This window comes from Parasteatoda tepidariorum, chromosome 7 (genome assembly GCF_982258835.1).
Source record: "Parasteatoda tepidariorum strain Cologne lab strain chromosome 7, Ptep-v5.0, whole genome shotgun sequence".
NCBI classification, from domain to species: Eukaryota; Metazoa; Arthropoda; class Arachnida; order Araneae; family Theridiidae; genus Parasteatoda; species Parasteatoda tepidariorum.
In genome coordinates, this window is record NC_141761.1 from 78,646,574 (window position 1) to 78,662,715 (window position 16,142).

The following is a 16,142-nucleotide window of genomic DNA, read 5'->3' on the forward strand; positions in this document are numbered from 1 at the left end:
TTATATGTATGGGGGAGGTAAAACTTATCGGTGTTTAACATTAATAATTCAATGAGATTTAATTTGCTTGCCTGGAAAGTCATTACGAAAACAATGGGAAGCACAAATGTTTTCTTAATGGCTTGATGGTACTTTCCCCCCTCTTTTTCCCTGCAACCTCCCCTTTTTCGCTTGCTGCCTTCACCAATAAAACCTGGTAAATACTGAGTGGAGCATTTAACTTTTAAAAATCTTAATAACTAAAATCTTTCCTATTAATGTTTAAAAATAAAATAACACATTAATCACTGGGGAGAAAAAAAGCCCTTAACCGGGAGTTTTTATTAAGGTAGATATGATCGTGTTTAAATAATATTGATGAGATAAAAACACCATTTAAAAAATAGGTTAAATATATACTAGGTGTTTATAAAGCTTCTTTACGATTGTGGTTTATAGAGGTTTGTTATTTTTCCGAGTATAATTAAGTACATGTTACTATTTTTCTAAAAGTTATGAACCATTCCATAATAGTACAGGTAATTTTAATTTTCACAAAACAGAAGACGTCATCTCTCCATATCGCTGATGATATATCCAATTCAATGCTTTTTATCATAACGATACTTACTTTTCTAAAACATGAATTATTTAATTTCCATGTCAATGTTTTCTATTATAAAGATGCTTACTTTCCTAAAGGAAAAATCATCTTTCCATGTCAATGTTTTCTATCATGAAGATACTGACTTAAAGCAAGAATTATTATCTTTTCTTGTCAATATTTTCTATTATAAAGGTGCTTTCCTCTCTGAAATAAAAATTATTGTCTTATCATGACAATGTTTTCTATTAAAATCTACTTTCATTTCTAAGAAAAACATATCTATGTTTTGACATATAAAACATATAAAAACGCTGGTTTTCCTGAAATAAAAGCAATTGTCTTAACATGTCAATGATGGTCTTTCCATCTAAATGTTTTCTATCATAAAACTGCTTATTTTTTTGAAACAGAAACCTTTTCATGTCAGCGATAGTGAAAGTTGAGAATACAGTTTATCTGTGCAGTTTTGTTTCAGAATTGTACTTTATCTAAAAGGGTTGTGTAAAATAATGGAATAATGATTTTAAGTGAAATAACTTATATATTCTTTTTATATTTCAATGAATTAAATAAAAATATCGATTAATTTCCTTCTGAAATGTGAAGTTGGCGTCGTAAAGCGGTACTAAAATATTTGCACTTTTACTGGAAACAAATCGAAGAGATCAAGCACAAATTACACTTATAAAAAACGCTAGAAATTTAAATAAAAATAATATAGGTAATTGAATAATTAAAGGAATCATTTATTAAAGTCCTATAAAATATGTAGATTTTATTTTACTCTTATATAAGTAGATTTTCAGTTTTTTAAAATATTCTGAACTATAACCAATCTAACCAAAAATAGAAGAAAAAAGTTATCTCTTTAAGAAAAAAAATTTTCTCCTTGGAACACAAAACAACTTGAAAAGCAAAATAAAACCGTGGAGAGCAAAACAAAACATTGAATTATAATATGTGTGTGCTAATAGTAAAGTGTGTAATAGTTCCAAGTGTGTAGCTAATAGTGTGCTAATAGTTCCAAAGTGTGCTAATAGTAAAGTGTGTTATTTATTGTATTTGCTTTATTTTTATTATTATTTGTGCACTTTCTTTCTCCTAATAAGGATAATAATATTAGATTGAGATCTGTATTAATCCAGTTAAACTTAAAGAAGGGGAAAAATTAGGATATTGGAAGGAATCGATATAATACTTTCCTTACGTGCATATTTAAAGCTTGTTAATTGGAAATCCTTAAAAATTTAAATACTAAAAATAGCTTGTCAATATTAAGTTTTAATATCTTTTATTATATATATTAGAAAATTGAAAAATTTATTTAAAGCATTATTCAGGAAACCAACACCGTTTACTTACAAACGGCCCTTAATAATAATAGCCCGATGGCTCATAATGGCTGGAGAAATATTAGATTAGGAAATATACTGAACAATGTGATTAACAAGAATTTTCTGCATCAAATTTACCGTCGCACTTGGTAGTTATTTAAAATTACTGAATTAACTGAGAAAATAACCCAGCAGGAATGCGTGGCCTATAGCCTAGTATACAGTTGCCCAATAATCTCCATACTGATCCTTTTTTTTCTTCTTTCTCTTTAACGTAAAAGCATACTTGCATCACCATTTGCCGGGAAAAAAAACGGTCATAAGGTAAAAAGTGATACATTGTACCTCAAAAGGTGATACATCTACCTCAAAGCAAAGTTTAAAAATATAAAAATTTATTGCAGCCAAGGTTGCACAGTTAACTTAAGTTTTCTCTTTAATTATATATATAATAAAGATATGTTGAAAGATGAAAGCAACTTCCAGGTTACAATTTTAATTTGGATTCATATTCGACGACTGTAACTTTAACTATAGTGAACTTTTTTAGGCTTAGGATGTAATACAAATCTCAAGTTTTTCTGAAAATTTAGCTTCATTCAAATGTTATCTCTATTTTCACACAATAAAAAAAGTTTACTAACACATTCTTTTGAATTAGTTTATTGAAAAAATAACGTTTAACATATGAGTACAGTTGTACTTCAATTATTTAATTATTTATTTTACATAAAATAATATTTTTGTACCATTGTGCACCAAAAGGACTGTAAGAATGTCCATTTGTGCAGTAAATCTTACCAATCTCGTATTTTTAGCCTTAAATAAACAGTTCTACTTTACGAAATTACAAAATGAGATGTAATCAAAATTTGATCTATTTCTGAGAATCATGTTAGGTTTGTCAAAAACTCGTAAGCATAAACTCGTAAAAAAAAAAAGGTTTATGATTCTTGAGACACTTAAGTGAGAAAAAAATATCGATGAAAAAAAATATTAGATGAAAGATATTAAAAAGTAAAATTCAAAAAAATATTCATTTAAAAAAAGATATTTCTAGCTAAATGCAAGTTTAAATTAAGCATAGACAAGCTATGATCAAAAATTTAGTGTAAAAGTTAAGATGTTTTCATTTAGTGCAATTAAAAGCCTTATATTGCAAGTATTCTGCACTCTCAGAAAAATTGATCAACACTGGATCATTTATATACATATTTGTCTTAAGTGGAACCAAAATGATAAGTATTTCTCTACCAAAGTTGACAATACTTGAGTCATGCCATAATACTTGGGAACCCACAGTTGAACCTGTCATTGCCTATTTAAAAATATGTGTACAATAGATTAAAAAAAGTTATATTGAGAAACCTTCGGTTTTTAATTAGAAATTTATATGTACCGAGAAAAAAAAAATTTTTTTCTACATTTCTTAAACAAATGGCAGATTCATTTGGGAAATTATATTTATTATAAACCTTTTAGTTAAAAAATATTTTTGAAATCAAATAGATTGTATAAAAATATATCTTGACAATGATGGTGTAAACAATAGCAACACCACAGTGATTTTAGATTTGAAAAGATAAGAGTTTAAAAGATAAAGAGTTTGAAAAGATAAGAGTTAGTTATAAATGTACTCAGTTTTTTTTTATAAGATTTTCACACTGCGAAAGCCTGCAAGATTCATGGTTTTTAATTTTTGCATCAATTCAGACTTTGAAATTTTAGCCTCAGAAGCCAGTCTCTGGCGAATGCTTTTAAGTTACCAGCAGTGGTTGGCAAACAAACATTATTTTTGTAGTTAATTACAAGTTCATTACTTATTGTACAACTACTTTATTGCAAAGATAGTAACTACAACTAAATTTTTTAATATAGTGACTATAAACTACTTTCCATATGTAGTTATTTCTTTTAGGAGATGAACTACGCCAGGGAACTTAATTTACGCCAACGTTAAAAATGGTTTTGAATAAAAAGTTGGTTTATTTCAACGAAAGTAATAACTACGAAGTTATTACTTTCGTTTAAATGATGTTTACATGAGCCACTTCATGCATATTCATGTTTACATGAGCTAGTTTGATATTCTAATCCATTTTTTAAGAATTTGTTGTTTTAATCTTCAATTTTTTATGCCTTTCTCAGTAGTGAATATTTAATTTAAGAAATGATAAAAAATTATAAAATATTTGTGGTGTAATTTTTAATGCTCTTATATTTTATGTAAGAAATTAAGTACATTGAAAATTACAGAGTAAAATATGTTCACTTCCATTGGAATTAAATCAATGCTTCATGAGTGTACGTTCGCATTTGAAGATGTGACAAAAGTGATTAATTATCAACTATTTGAATGGCTAGTTTAAATATTAGAATACGTAATTCAAAATATGTAGTTCTTATTAATGCTCGGCTACTACGTGGGCATTCAAATTGCGCCCATTGATGGACCTGCGAAGATTTGCTCCTATCGGATTCGAAAAAATAGTTGCCTCTGAAACTTGCATCTTTACTAAACAAACGTTAAAAATAGTTACCAGCAATCGTTACAAATTAATGTTTTTTTGTATCGTACTACACTGCTTTAGCACACACACTACACCACACTACACTACAAAATAGCACACTACACTACAAACTACGAAAAAAATAGCTTCTACAGTAGCTTTGGTACTTGTAGCACGCATTTTCTGATCACTGGGTAACCGAATACGCTTGGAGGCTAATTGTGTAATATTTAATCTGAATATAATTATGTATTTAAAATATTTTGGCTTAAATTCATGTATGTATTATATGCTGAAAAATGATAATCAATCATCGAAACTTCTGGTTTTTTTTAAATATTGAATAACTTTTAGAAATACTCAAAATTCGTTAAAACACTGTTCTTTTAAGAAAAGCTTATTACTTTTATAAATTACTATTGAAATTTCGCTTGCTTTGTATCGTAAATAGTAAAATTAAGGAAAAGAGTACGCATTAGACATAATATTAACTTTTAAATAACTCACAAATAATATCACAATGCATTGAATTAATGTATTTATTGCAATGTGTTTCTGAAACAGAAATTCATAGATTCAAGGGAAGCAAAATTTGCCTTATTTTCAACTATAATTATACCAATCCAAGTGGCTGAAATATTACATTTTTCATTAAGTCTTCATTTATGTTTTTAATAATTCTAAAAATTCATGCATTTAAAAAAAAAAAATTTCCTTATTTTCAAATATAATTATACTAACACAGCTTGCTGAAATATTAAAATCTTCATTTAAACTTTATTAATGTTTATGTAGCCAATTTTCTACCTATAAGTTGTCCCTAAAGGTATTATCATTACAACACATTTGCGTGAAACGTATTATTACATTTACATCATAAAATCGAAAATGATGAGTATATGGTTTTATAAGTAAAAAATAATAATATCTCATACACCCAAAAACATTATATTTTCTCTTTAGAGCTCTGAGTGTCTTCAAATTATTTTTATAATGCCAACGATCGGTACTTAACTCCTCCCTCCAGTTACTTTGAAATATGGCGATGAATTTTTAAAACAGCCCTTATCTCCCTCATAGAAACATTCTCATCCAATAACGAAATCCTTTAATAAACGCCAAAATGGAATAGGGTAACTTCCGAAAAATCTAAATATTGATAAAATAACATTGATTAACACTATTCTAGTGTTTTTGTGATTAATTGGCGACTGTCCAAGGCAGGCGAAGTTTCAACGGCTTTCTCATCCATTATAAAATGCCTTGGCGAGCAAAAAATTTCTAGTTAAAGCTTCCAGTAACTGAAGCTGGATCATTAAGGGAGTTATTATTATGGTAATGAATTGGTGATTAATAGACTTAAAAGAGTATTTGAGCCCAACTAAATCTATAGAGTGGACGGTGGGTCTTATTTTTCACCTTGGCATGAGAACTAACCTAGTGTGAATGCGGTTTGGCGCGGATGGTACGCAATTAAAGCGCTAAATCATCGCTGAGATGGGAGCCATTTATTTGAGACATGAAAATTAAACTTGATTGTTTCACAGTTTAAGAAATTGTTTTTATACTGTTTAATTACATCTGCCAATTTTGGCGGCTGCCTGCTTCAGAAACATTAGGAGGAATCGTTTCAGTTGGTTGAGAAAGGGAATAATTTATTTAAATATATTTCTGCTAATCTATTTTTCTTTTTTTTTCAAGTAATGAGAAATCAATTCAGTATTATTTTGATAAAATTATGTTGAAGAAAATTCATTTACAAAATTAGAGTAGCATTTATTTTTAAAAGACTACGTGTTTTTTGAGGTACATTTCATGTTACAACAAATAAATTAAAAGCTATTATTAAAACTGATTAGTGAAAAAAAATTACAATTGGATACTAGCAAGTGACGCAGTGTGTGTATGCTTATTGGTTGCAGAAACATGCCGTTTGTTTATGTTGGTAACTACTCTTTCCATTTTATTTCGAGTAAGCATTCTCTTTCAAGTATGAATTCTCTTAAGTTACACATTTTATATTCTTTCACAAAAAATTATTTGGTTTACTTCTTATTTAACGCACAAACAGGCACGAAGCTGTGACCTGAACTACCACTATAAATATTAAATACCAAACCACTAGTATATAAGACATGTTAACTTGATTCTATCATGAGGTCCCTTTTGATAGATGAAGGTTGACATAGTCTATAATTAAAATCCCACATTGGTGATCCGGATGTGATAAAAAAAAATAATAATAGTAAAAAAGACAGCATGAATCAACCAGTGGTATCTGTTCATCGAATTCTATCACAGATAAAATTCTGTTGTAATGTGGCGTAACTGTCACTATAAATATTAAATACCAAACCACTAATATATAAGACATGTTAACTTGATTCTATCATGAGGTACCTTTTGATAGATGAAGTTTGATATAGTCAATAATTAAAATACCACATAGCCATGAACATAAACTAATTATGAAACGAAATTGCAAGATACACAAAACAAAAATAATCCCGGTTACAATAAAAGACATTAACAAATAATAAACCAAGATTAAACAAAAGACGTAAACAAGAAAGAAATGTATTTTAACAAATTCGATTTACGATATGGCGTTATATTTGATTAACTTCACGTTAACTGACATAAATTACGTGGAAAAACTTATCTTGACTTTAACCCGTCATCTTGTTTTAAACAACCAACCGGCGTTGAGGTCATGGGTCACGTGTCAGTGATTTTCTTTTTGAGTTGCAAGTACCCAATTTTATAAAAATAATCGAGCTAACCTTGTGAGCGACAGAAACTAAAACAAAACGATGAAATTCTTTACTTAAATACATTAAAATTTTTTGTAAATACGTAACCAATAAGAATATAACTAAAGATGCTAAATACTCATGCTTATGTTAACTATATTTTGCTAACACAGTACGTTACCAGAGCTGCTACTTATCCGGAAAAGACAAAAAAAAAAGAAGAAAAAAAACTGGCAATAAGAACGTTTTTTATTAAATTTTCCTTCATAAGAAATATACCTACCGAAACTACAACTACTTATTAATAAGTGAAATATATATCATTATTGCATCTGTACCTTAGCAGCAACTGTGGTGAATTAGTCACGAAAAGGTTACTTTCGATAAAAAAGAGAAAAAATGGAAACGTTCTTCTATATCACTTCAATTTTAATCAATCAATTGGATATCTACAAGTGACGTCATCGTAGATAAATCACGCCATTCTTTGATTAAGAAGCTAGTAAGGTTCGACACTACATGTGTGACGTTGCTTACAGGTATCCAATTATATCTGATCCGAAAATTGATTCAACGTGAGCCTAATCGCTATAACTTTAACCAGCCAAACACAACCACGTAATTAGGCTCAACCATATGATTTCTTTTTCTCGGGTTGCAAGTGCCCAATTGGCCAAGTATTCTGCTTACATGGTATTTTTTCAATGCTTGGCAATATATAGCACTTGTCTGAATAACTTTTAGCACTACTGGTTATTTGATCAATTTCAGTTCCATAAAATGCTTGATTTCAATTCTTTAAGGACGTCGTTTGTCAATGAAGACAGAAGTACATTGAAGTAATTTTTTATTTTTTTTAAGATTTTTAAATTTCTCCCTATTTTTCTTGTTCTTAAATTTATTTCGATACTGAATAAAATACATATTGATTTAAATGATATGTACGTACAATTAATTTTTTAAACTAAAGAATAAATTTCGAAAAGTGTTATCGATATAGATTTTTCTTTTCTTTGTTTATAGAAGAATTTATCATATGGCGAAATAAGATAAACAGGAGTGAATAAAAGTATGTCGAAAACACTTTTCTAATATAATAAAATAAAAATCTAATATAAAATTTTGAAATTGGTACGAAAATTTTGTGTTTTCAAATAAATGATAATAATTTTTGAAAAATTAATACTCTAACGTAAATTCACTCAATCTTATGTTTATGGAAAATGTTTATTGGAATATGGAGAAAGAAAAAAAACAATACATGAAAACAAAACATACAGAAATATTTCATTCATTCATGCTATGAATATAATCATCGTTCATGATAAAATCGTACAGAGGTTAACAACATTATCGCAGAGACACTATATTATAAACATTAGATAGTCAGCTACTCAAATCTTCAACTAATTAATTCTTTTTAGTGTTTCGATTATGCGAAGAGGTTCGTTGGGTGAGGAGAAACTTTCAGAAAAGCGGCAGAAAAATCACACCAACGGTGATAATTTCCATCATTTTTTGCGATGTTCAGTTCTTCTGTTTCGCCTCCGTAATTAATTTAAAATCTGGAAAAGTGCGTCCAAGCAAACTAAAGTAAGCCATAGAATTTCAATTCGCGATCGCAACGAACTATAGGGGGCGTTGTTGTATGAGACTAATACCTGCGATTTCTATATGAACAGTCATTCAGTTACTCTAGAGACGTCGTTAATGTAGCACGTAGCATTGCAACGTTCCTTTTTTATTGTGGCTAATTAAATTTAAAAAAGAAAAATGCTTGATATTCTTTCTTATGCAAACGAAAACAAAATGGTATCTCTTTTTATTAGCGAAGGAATATCCAAAACACATCGGAAAAATATTTGTACATTAACAGAAAAAAATATGTATATTCTTATAAGAGTTAAAACCTAATGCCCGAGAAATAGTACTACTAAATTTAATGATATAACATGAAAGGCCCATTTAAACTTCACATTCTATAGTTTTAAGAATCATATTACTTCAAAAATTAAAATGAACAGAAAGTATACATAAGCCTCATAATTTTATGAAATTTAATTTTGTAAACAAAGTTTTTTGACAACAATTTTTATCAAAAAATTTCAAGTTTCAATAAAAGTCATTATTTAGAAACTAAGAAACGTAAAATAAAGAATGCTGACGAAACAAAAACAAAAAATCAATTCTTCTTTGTCGCCATTTTTAGTGCTACGAAAATTCGTCTTTGGGATTTGCCAAAAACAAAACAAGATGAAATTTTATTTTTTCAGGAGGGAAATATTTTACCGAAAAAACGAAAATGTACCAATTCCCACAACATGAAACTTTATCTTGGTAAACGTACGTTTTGGAAATGTTATTTCATTTGGAATCTTATTTATCAGAGTTCATATGGCGATATGATTGTTTTGAATCTATGCTAAACTCTATATCGGCTCATTTTCCACCGAAATCCGATTGACTATTTTGATTTTAAATAAAATGTTTTATTTTAAGGAATTGTCGCAAAAATTTTAAGTGTAGATTGGCGGCACTTAAAAACCGCCAAATCTGTAGCGGCGGTGGCGTTAATACGTAAGTACCGAATTTTTATTCCATACTTTTCTGAATCATATTACTTCAAACATTGGAATATATAAGAAGTATACATAAACACATAATGTTATACCACTTAATTTTTAAAAAAAAGTATTTTGAGAACAATTTTTATCAAAAAATTATAAACTAAAAAACGGAAAATAAAGAATTCTTAGGATAAAAAAACGATTTTAAGAATTCTTTACATTGAAATAAAAACTTTCATATTGTTTCTTTTTTTATTATTCTTATAGTTCTTAATCAGACGTAAAAAACCATTCTGTAGAGAACCATCATCAAATGAAAAAAAAATATTTACAAGCAAATTTTTTATTGTAAAAATCATTGCACTTACCTGATTTATAATTCCCGGAGAATACCAAAATGATAAGTTCCTTGTTTGAAAACTTTATTCTCAAATAATAGATACATAGTTTATCCCTTCATTACTTTTAGATAACATACTACACAGCAATATTTTATAATTGATATGAATTTGAATATGTAGCTAAAAACAGAATAGCTGAATTCTAGTTGAACTTATTCTTTCAAAACTAAAAAATACTTACCAAGAAAACGATACAAATTAATTAAGAATCAGCACAAATGGCACTATTTCAAGTAACTTGGATAATTTTTTATTGTTGTTTTCCGAATTATATGGATACAGAAATATATACTATTCTATAACGAAGAAGAATATGCTATAACTATTACAATTCTGTATGTTCTGAATTCATATTTATTCACTGGAATGACGAAAGCAATGTTGACTTCACTTTAATTCGTAATGAATTGAAGACAGAAGAAATGCATTTTACCTTAATACAAACATCTGTAACAGTATCCGAAATCGGAAGTCATCAGTTGCAAGTTTGTTGATAATAGAAATTAAAAATTATTGAGAAATTTTTCTTCAAATGTTTGGCGTGTTCTGTTCCTGAAAGATTTACTAATATTCTGGAGATTTTTTTCAAGTTCTTCGGCCTTTTCCTTAGGGAAATTTTGTTTCTTATTTGCTGCTAAAAAATGGCGTCTTATTCAGTCAATGATTTTGATGGAACTAAATGAAAACGTGATAAATTAATGTCCGATATTTACAGGCTCCCGCTAGACGGCGTACTCGAGCGTTGCGATCGCGAATTGCTGGAGGAAAAAAAAATTGAAAACACGAAAATGCAAAAAAATTATTGAAAGATAACTTCCCCATTGCGTAATCCTAAGTTATCCACTCATAAATTTGTTTTCATTCTGATATTTTTTAAAAAAATTTTCTCACTATTTTAAAATTCAAGGCTTATTCAAAGTTTGTTTGAACTCACTTTTTCTATAGTTTTAAATTACTTACGAAGTCTTTATTCATTATGGTAAGTTTTAAATTACTTACGAAGGGGAAAGAGAATTTGCGATGATAAATTTCTCCTGTAGTATAGCATCCTTTTAAGTAAGAATATCAAAGTAAAGAATCGCATAGCTAAGATTAGTTCTGCTTTATCTTAAACTGGAAAAGTCTAAATCTTTTTAATTTATACTCCTTTTTGATTTCAAATCGCACGCAGTCCACGCGTCACTTTATAAGTGAATAACATTGAACACTTAATTAATGAGTGAATAATATTTACTTATAGAGTACCTACTATAACGAATAATATTTATGTATTGAATTACAAGATATTGAACAAGAATAACTATAAGTAAAATTTTAAGTTGTGGCAAAAACTTGAGTCATTTTAAGTTTTTTTGAGTTGTGAAATGTTGCAAGAAATTTAATGCAATATAAGTAGAATTATTTTTAATTGTTACTAATATTATTATGCTTCTGCATAATCTATTCCAAACATACTTTTTTCAATTTTAATCGATCCTTAAATTGTAAAATATAAACTAAAATATGTATTTCGTCTTTAATTTATTTCTATATGCCACTGTACGTATTTATTGTAATTTGAACTTTATCCTGTGAATTAATATTTTTTAATCTAAAAATTGGTAAAATCAAAATAATAATAAAATTGTCGAAACATCGAGATTTATTCAAAGAAAAGTATTTAGTAGCACTTAGTATCTGATAATTTCTCTTTAAGTGATGTAATTTTATTTTTTTTTTTCATCTTTTATTTCCCTTCATCCTAGATATGAAAAAATTGAAAAAGTATTTTGATGTAGTATTTCCTTAAAAAAAAGCTAAATCTTTTTTCTGTGCGTTTTATTATTAAGTATATGAAAGGAACCGCGGTGACTCAGAAAAAGCGTTCGTCACCCAATGAGGTGTCCTAGACTCGAATCCCAGAAATGGCTGGTTGATATGAATTCTGCACCTGACTCGCACCGACCACAGCGTTGACCGAAAGTATTCCCAGTGGTAGGCAGATCATTGGTTAGAGTTTTCTAGCTGTCGGGGTGACCGTGGGAGGTTTCCGTGGTTATCCTCTCGATATAAAGCAAATGCGGGTTATCCATCAAAAAGTCCTCAACAAAATCCAGTTTCTCCCGATGCCTGATCTATGAGTTACCTTGCCTTATGGGTTGGGTTCGAAATTACAAGGCTATGGAGTTAAACATTGATGGTTGTAAACTTAAAATTGGGTCAACTGTTCAAAGCCGGTTGTGAAATAAAATAAAAGGGATCAGAAAATAATAAAGAAAATTTTCTCCTATAAAATATTTTTCCTATTGTACTGTGTTTTATGTAAAAGCGGGAACAAAAGATTTGGTATGTTATTTACTGAATATTAAAGACAACATTTCTCGCTATTAGAATCTAAAAGTAAAACAGAATTTCTGAACGTAAATTTTTTATATCGTTTTTTCTATTATGGAGACTAGTGGAGCCTGGGCTTGCATTATGGGATGAGGTTTTCATTGGAAATGAGACAATCTGTGGCAGATATGTCTCAAAAAATTGTTAATAAAAGTGCTGAGATTCTGTCTAGCCCTACTTATATTTTCAATTTAAAAACACACTCGGGAAAATGCGGAGATAAGATTCTATACACGTTTCGTGAGACACATTGCAGAGATCAAATTAATCTTAAAATTAAATTTAATGTCATGAGTTTGGTTTAAAAAAGAGAAAAAGGATTTTTACCCTGAATAAACTTTTCACCTTGCTCTCATTATATTGAGCATTCGGATATATCGGGTTCCGGACAATAAGCTATTATCCGGTTTTCGAACAATCACTTACATAAATACTTTTTTAGATATTTATCAGAACTTTTTTTAAAAAAGGAAGAAACATTTCTTTCACAAAGGGCGGGGGAAACAAAAACATTTGCAAACAAAAACATCGATTAAAATTATAAGAGCTAAAAATTCTCTTCCTTCCATGGAACCTGAAAGCAGTTAATCGGTTCTTTAGAGCTTAAGCAGAATATTTAAGACACAGGCCATTGTTTGTGACCAAAAATAAGAAAAAAATCAATTAGATATTCCTATTTTCAATTATTCATTGTTCGATTGCATTTGCGTATATATGTTTTTTTTTAATATTCTCTAATTACCTACATAATACCTGGCAGATTGAAATACCACTTTTTCCCTCGTTTCTTGTCAAGCACGATATAACTAAGAGGTAATGGACTTGTAGAAAACATTTCTAAAAGTTCTGTAAATAACTCAATTTCAAAAAGGTAAATTTAAAAATATATTCCAATACAGCGAAATAAATGAGTAAAAATTTGTTATTATTTAGTGCTGCCATCTTTCGTACTCTTCTTTAAAAATAAACATTTTCTAGAATTTAATGGAATAAAAACAAAACACTTTGTTTAAAAACAGGTTTTTTTGTTAAAAGGACTCAAGTATAAAAGGCATAAGTATACAAAAGGCTGTTTTTTTCTTAGAAGTATAGGTAGGTAAGAGTATTTGTTTTAACTTTAAAGTTATTTCGAGGTATTTCCAATTTTTAAAGGTAAAACGTAACTATGTTTTATGATTTTGCTTACCTATCTTTTTTATGTTAGTTCTCAATAAAAGAATATATTTTTGTAGTTTTTGCGTTTGATAAAGTTTGAATCAAATTATTGGCTGGTGTCATTTCCGTGAGAACTAAACGAAAAACTATTTTGAAAATAACTAATGAATCAGTTAATAACTAATGATAAGAAAATGGATAGAATGTGGAAGAAAGGAGAGAATCAATGAATAATTTAATGAGCGAATCAATTAAAACAACGAACCAGTTTGTAAATAATAAATAAAAACGAATATTCTATAACGATTTGTGGGATAATGCCTAACCATGTAATTTAAATCAGTTTTATTTGGATTTATGTTAGCAACGTCTTGCGCGCGTGTGGAATTTGAGTCGCCCCAAGATCGACAAATGCCCTGATTTAACTACATAGACTTCATTTGCAAGCATCCAATTTAAATTTAAACACTATAACAAAATAAAGTTTCTCTGTTGTTATCTTTTGGCAATAACTTAAAATATGCTATGATTTACTAGGGTCACGGTCTCAAATCGCGCATCATACCCGATGCCTTTAATCCAGTGGCGTAGCGAGGGGGCAGCAAGGGGGGAGGGGCATCATGCCCCGGGTGCTGCACACAAAGGGGCGCCAAATGGTCAGCAAAACAAAAAAAATTGTTGGATAATTTTTATTATAATTTATTTCTGGAAAATATATTTTAAATTTAGTGCCGGTGAAATATAATAAATGTTAATTCGTAAATAAAAAGGAACACTAATCAAACTGTAATAATATATTCATAATAGAAATGACACGTCTTTTTACTGGGCTGACTCGACCTGTGTCTGTCAGCACTTCCTTATGGCATCTACGCTGCGTAGTTACATATATTATCTCCAAATATTTGCAGTGTACAAAGTACAAACATCAGTGTACAAAGTGTTTGTATGTTTGTACAGTGTACAAAGTACAAACATTCTTTCTTTCAGAACACTATTTATTTTTGCTTCTATAAACGCAATGTAGCTTACGCTTGTTATTTTAAAACGATAACAATAGCACTCTAATGTACTCATATGTACAGTCACGGGAAAAAGTATCCCGAAAATAACAACTAAAAGATTGTCTATTTTTTAATATAGATACTTCTCAGACACACAACAAATACAGCGTTTTGCTGTTTCTAAGAAAGGACACAAACGCCGTATTTGTTGTGTACCTGAGAATTATCTGTTTCAAAAAATAAATTATTCTTTATTTGTTACTTTCCGGATACTTTTTTTCGTGACTGTACTTATCCGTGACACTTGCGACAGGTTGTAGAATTCCGCTACAAGTTAGGTAAATACCCGAAATATTAACGTTTAAGTTATTTTGTGTATTTTTCAGTTTTGCGTCCTTGTCATCGCGCTCTGCTTAGAATGAAAATGAAATGTTATTAAATGTTTTAAGTTTAATGTTAGCATAAATTATAGTGTATATTTCACTGTGTTGCTACCTTTCAAGTTCAAGGCATTCTTGGTTAGTAATAAAACAAATAAGATTACTTACTACATCTACTCAACGATTCTATTATTCAGTGAATAGGGTATGAAAAAATTTAAAATGATCAACTTTGATGATATTATTGATAAATTTGCTTCATCAAAAGCGGAAAATTTATATAGTTATTAGCTTCATTAATGTATTATAATCATATTATTAAATATATGTATCTCCTTAGAGATAATATTTACTTTTTTATTGTTTTAAAGCTGCGTGTTTTTAAAATATTTCTTTATAAATATGTAAAATAAATAATAGGTATCTTTTGAACTAATTCTAGATGATCATATACATTTCAAAATCTAGTCTTGTTTTCTCAACTACATTTTTTGTCTCAAATTTAATGCCTAGCTTGAGCCTATGACTTTATTTATTTTACTTTATTTATTTATTACTTTGCGAGTATATTTTACTTATAATATTAGATGGTTTTCGAATGGGGGGGGGGGGGGCGCTAAAAAGGTATTGTGCCCCGGGTGCGAGTTAAGCTCGCTACGGCACTGCTTTAATCATTTTAATTTCTTGACGATAAAGAGATTGTTATGTCAAAAGTTAAAATTATTTGATAAAAGGATGAAATTTTCTTTCATTATATTAACTGTTTTTTGACGCTCATAAAGCTATCTTTGATAAAATTTGTTACCCGTTTTTATTGAGATAAAATTTTAACTTGAAGCAATTTACTTTATTATTATTTTTTTTTAAAAATGAGACAATATGCAAATATAGTTATGTTCCTAGAATAAATTTAGTGAATTTAATTGTGAATTTATATTTGGTTTATAAAGTAAGCTTATCGCAAAAAATGTATTTTGCATGGTATATAAATTTCATTCATAGAACTTTTAATTTTATATTCAATTTTTGGTTAAAACGCATTTAATAGTTTTGCTAAAAATTTATATTAGGATGCCAGT